The sequence below is a fragment of the Epinephelus moara genome, chromosome 5 (genome assembly GCF_006386435.1).
Source record: "Epinephelus moara isolate mb chromosome 5, YSFRI_EMoa_1.0, whole genome shotgun sequence".
Taxonomy (NCBI): Eukaryota; Metazoa; Chordata; class Actinopteri; order Perciformes; family Serranidae; genus Epinephelus; species Epinephelus moara.
The window spans coordinates 45032665-45038443 of NC_065510.1; positions in this window are offsets into that span (position 1 = coordinate 45032665).

Here is a 5779-nt window from a genome sequence, read left to right on the forward strand (position 1 = left end):
CTCTGCCATGCAGGCCATTTTTGCCCAGTCTCTTTCTTATGGTGGAGTCATGAACACTGACCTTAACTGAGGCAAGTGATGCCCGCAGTTCTTTAGATGTTGTTGTGGGGTCTTTTGTCACCTCTTGGATGAGTTGTCGCTGCGCTCTTGGGGTAACTTTATATATGTGTTACTGTAATGCCTGAAGAGTTATGTGTCACTGCCAAACACTGTTTATGTTTCTGCGTTTAGATATCATATGGATCAAAATGTTCTGTGCTTTTATTTTGTAAAATCTGATGAAAAAACATGTCACATTTTTGCATTATTTTTTAATGACACATTTCAATACTTTTAGCCATTATTATCATTTACTGAATGAAGCTTTTGAAGATACTCTAAGAAATGACATCACAATGAGCAAAGATATCAATTAAGGCTGGTGGACTGTTTCTATGGCAGAGTTCAAAGGGTTAAAAGTATCAGTAGTTTTTAATTTCAACAAACATTCATAATTTATATCAGCCTCAAATATTTTCTCTTCTTTTATTGGTGCATCACAGTACATTAGCCCCTTTTACAGGGAGAAATATGTACCACAACATCCCTATGCCAGAGGCATGCATGGGTGTTCTCATAAGTCCGGATGGGAATTAATTTGATTTTAGTGATACCAATGCCAATATCAGTTCTGCTTATAGGTCAGATTCTTTATCGATTCACTTATGGATTCCTGATCAATTTTCTGTGTGGAAAAAAAGTAGGTTGACACAGGTTTTAACATCAACACAATTGTTTTATTATCTCTTATTCTGAACAAAGTGTAAATGAAAGGAGATAATATTTGTACAGCATCACAGCTTTATGATACACAACATGCAGTATTGTTTGTGTTTCACCTTATTTCACCATGTCAATTTACACTTGTAACATGCATTGTGTCTGTTTTAAAATAAACTTTCACAGGAAATAGACAGTTTCTGCTTGTTCGATGTATACAGACTTAATCAAAATAAGCTTACATGGATGGATGGATAGATGGATGGATGGATGATGAATGGATGGATGGATAGATGGATGATGAATGATGATGATGTATGGATTGATGATGAATGGATGATGGATGATGGATGGATGGATGGATGATGAATGATGATGGATGGATGGATGATCTTTGCTCTTTGATTCTTTATTTCGAACATATTTAAAAAAGAAAGTAAAAGAAAAGACATATAAAATAAATCATACGTGTTATAGTTTCTCAAAAAAGAAAACCAATGTCAATATACAATGTACGCTCAAAAAGGAGCAGGAGGAAGCCAAGCTTTTCCGTTCCCACCCCTTATTCACCGCTCCATCATTACATATTCAAAACAAAACAAAAAACCTCAAATACAAACAAAGTCAACAGACTCCCTTTTAGTTTTATAATTCCATATTCAAAACAAAACAAAAACAAAGCAAAACAACCCCAAATACAAATGAACAAAGTCAACAGCCTCACTCTTAGTTTCATAATTCCAAAAACGAAAACAAAAAACCAAATACAAATCAACAAAGTCATTCCATATTCAAAACAAAACAAAAAAACCCAAATACAAAGTCAACAGACTCCCTTTTAATTTTATAATTCCATATTCAAAACAAAAAACCAAATACAAAACAACAAAGTCAACAGACTCACTCTTAGTTTTATCATTCTAAAGACAAGACAAAACAAAACAAACAAATGAACAAACAAAAAACAAAAAAACAAACAAACACAAAACAACAAAGTCAACAGACTCTCTCTTAGTTTTATAATCACCTATCCCTATGTAATCAAAATAATATTCCACTCTCCACCCTACTTTTCCTCATCCTCATAGTTTTTTAGAAACATGTTTTTGTATAATTTTTTAAACAGTTTTATGTTCGTGCTGTTTTTGAGCTCCTTTTCCAGACCATTCCACAATTTCACCCCACAGACTGTTATGCACATATGATGGATGGATGGATGGGTGGATGGATGGATGGATGGATGGATGGAAGATGAATAGACAGTAACAGTCACTATGGCTGTTCGTGTCACAACCATGTTTTTGTAGTAATGTAAAAAGTGTCACCAGATGGCAGGAGCTACATTTGAAGTGCCGCATAAAAACTATGCAAGTCACTGAATCTTCCACAAAAAGGAAATGTGCAAATGTTTCACAATAAAGGTCTCTTTATACTATAAATATATTCTCTCCATTTGAACAATAGGGGGCTTTTAATTTCAAATAGATACAGGAAGTGTTGAGTTGAAAATAAAGGAATGATGTGTTACATTACAACACAGGGGGAATGAGAAATAAAGGCCCGTTTCTAATGTATTCTGTTTCAAATAAAACTGGTTCCCTCTGCAGTTGTGGAAAGTAAAGTTTTAGACACTATTTGTGAATTGTATGGTATATTTGTCTACCCAATCTATCTACATTATGGAGAACATTAACATTTTTTTTGCTGGCTTGGTGCTAATGAAAGTTTAGTTGCTAAAGTGTCTCTATTTCACAATCGCAATTTTCCTGTTTTTGTGTGGTAGTCCCTAGAGGAAATATCAAAAAGGCCAGGGTGTTGTTGCCATAGAGTTGTCCATGGAAGCAGATCGCTCTTTGTTCCTACTGGTCAAAGTGACAGCTGTGGCAAAAAGAGTCCTGGATGACAAAAGAAAATCAAACATGCTGGACTTTTGAAAGAGGTATGGATCAGAGGGCAGGCCCAATGGAGGGCAATTAAAGAACTTGCCACTGCCGCTGAAATGAGCAGTCACTGGCTATGGCTGAAATGGAGGGACCCATTATGGGCTGCCAAATGACCACATGGAGCCACCATGCGACACACACCGAGGTCTGATCAGCCTGCAGAGGGCAATCCTCGGCAGAGGGTGTCTTGTGATAAATGGCTGAAACACCCAATGAAGCTGGGGTACACAACTGACGATGTCGTACTCATGACGCCACATGGTCATCACCAAATTCCACCCAGCCCAAGAGAAAATCTCCAAATTGTTGTGCTGAATCATTAGGGATCTTAACACCCAGCCCTATTAAGTAATCTGAATTCTGGTTTCAAACCAGTGACCGCTGCGAAAGGGCAGCTGAAAACCGGGGAAAGACCTGGTGACAGCCTGAAAAGACAGGAGGGAACAGACCCCGATGGGGCTGGCATGGGTTAGCTACCCATGTTGGCAGGGGCCTTTCATTACATAGTGACTTGGATCCACCCAACTATGGCTACGAAAACTTCAAATACCCCCTGAGTCTGCGAGAGCGGGGGCGCAATGGACCACATGGTAACAGACCCTGGAATGGAAACGACAATAAAACAAATAATCAGCATGGTAGTTGAGGGAACAGCAACACTGGCAAGACACAAGCTACAAAGCTGCACTTACAGCTGGAGTAGGGAAACATCACAGAAGGGTCTTTAGCTTCACCAGGGCAGGAAAAAGTGCCTGAGAGCAAAGCAAGGGACCTCGCATTGACCACTACTTCCTCAGAGGTAGGGCAAATCAGTCGAGTGAAGCCCAGCGGCAGGAAAGTCGCCACAGTCCGCAGGGTATCAGAACCCCAGACGAAGCTCAACCAAGCACAGAAACATCAACAGACATGAGTCCGGAGCCCAGCCAGCCACAGCCAGCAGTAGAGAGGAAGATGATCAGACGGAAGCCTCTAATCTTGTGGCCTAAATCCTGCCAGAAGAGGGAGTGGGAAACCACCGACGCAGACCTCGTCCATCTTCTAGAAGGTCTGAAAGGGTGCGTGGAAAGAAAACTAGATAAGATTGGAGATCATCTACAGCTATGGAGCGGAGAGATTCAGGGTGAAAAGTAAGAACTCAAGGTCACAGAAGGAACCATCAGCCTATGTCCAGGAGACAACAAGTCCAGGAGACAACAAGAGATTGAGAGACTTGTGACAGAAAGAAGGAACCTGAGAAAACAGTGGAAGAAGGCCACGGAAGTGGAAAGGAAAGGACTTGAGGCATTACTGGGCAACATCAAGCAGCGCCTTGCAACACTGCGAAGAGCAGAGTGCTTAAGAAAGCAACACAAGAAGAAAGAACGAATGAGGACCGCCTTCTACAGAGATCCCTAGTTCATTAAAGACCTCTTTGTCAAGGAGAAAACAGGGACCCTTAAAGTATCCATAAGGGAACTGGAGGAGCATCTGAGGAAGACCTACTCTGACAATCAGAGGCACAAACCAGCCACCAGTCCGGAGGACATGCCACCAATCCAACCACCTGAGCACCAGTTGGACGCGAGGCCCCCTACATGGAGTGAAGTTGAGACCACAGTAAAGCGGGCAAGAACAGCCTCAGCCCCTGGGCCCAATGGCGTTCCATATAGATTCTATAAGAACACACCTGCCATCTTAAAGTACCTCTGGAAGCTAATAAGAGTGGCTTGGGAAAAAGGCATTATATCAAAGGTATGGCGAAGGGCAGGAGGGATGCTGATTCCCAAAGAGAAGAACTCCTCAACCATCAAAGATTTCCGCCAAATCAGTCTTCTAAATGTGGAAGTAAAAGTCTGCTTCAGTGTTGTGGCCCAGAGGCTCTCAGTGTTCCTGCAGAAAAACAACTTTGTCGACACCTCAGCACAGAAGGCAGGGATAAGTGGTTTCTCGGGATGTCTGGAACACACAAATGTCATCTGGCACCAGATACAGACGGTCAAGAAGGAAAAGAAAGATCTGCATGTGGTTTTCTTAGATCTTGCCAATGCCTTTGGGTTGGTGCGTCATGAGATACTGTGGACAGCGTTCAATTTCTTCCAAGTCCCAGAGGGCATCACAAGGCTGGTTAAAGCCTACTTCCAGGACCTACAGTTCTGCGTTACAGCACTGACCAGTACAACTGCCTGGCAACACCTCGAGATAGGCGTAATGGCGGGCTGCACCATCTCTCCACTGGCGTTCACCATGGCAATGGAGCTTATTATTCAAGCATCTCGATGGGTGGTTGGAGGGGAATGTTTGAAGAACAGGCTGCGTCTCCCTCCAATCAGGGCCTACATTAATGACATGATGACAATAACAACAACAAACGCATGCACCAAACGCCTGCTGGATAAGCTCCAGGGAAACATCAAATGGGCACGAATGGAGTTTAAACCCAGCAAATCCCAAAGGCCAGCTCGCCAATGAGAGGTTCCATGTCAACAGCGAGCCAATACCAGCAGTCTTGGAGAAGCCAATCAAAAGCCTTGGTCGCTAGTACAGCGCATACCTCAAAGACTCCAAGTAGGTGGAACAACTCAGGCAGGATACAGTCAGTGGCCTCAAGCAAATTAACAACACTGCTCTCCAAGGGAAACTAAAGCTTTGGTGCCTCCAGTTCGGACTGCTGCCCCGTATTATGTGGCCAATTTCAATATATGAGGTATGAGCCCTCTCCCTACCAATCTCAAGTCTGGTGGAGGAGTACAAATGTACCAAAACAAGGCTGGAAATGACCCTCACAGAATCCCGGGATCCTTTCGTTAGAGGTGCTGCTCCAACCCTGGCAACAGGGAGGAAATGGAAACCATCTGCAGCAGTTGCGGTGGCAAAGACCACCCTCAGACACCGGGATATTGTGGGACAAGTCCGACATGACAGAGGGGACCTTGGCTTCAATTTCAATTTCAATTTTATTTATAAAGCCCAATATCACAAATCACAATTTGCCTCACAGGGCTTTACAGCATACGACATCCCTCTGTCCTTATGACCCTCGCAGCGGATAAGGAAAAACTCCCCAAAAAAAACCCTTTAATGGGGAAAAAAACGTAATA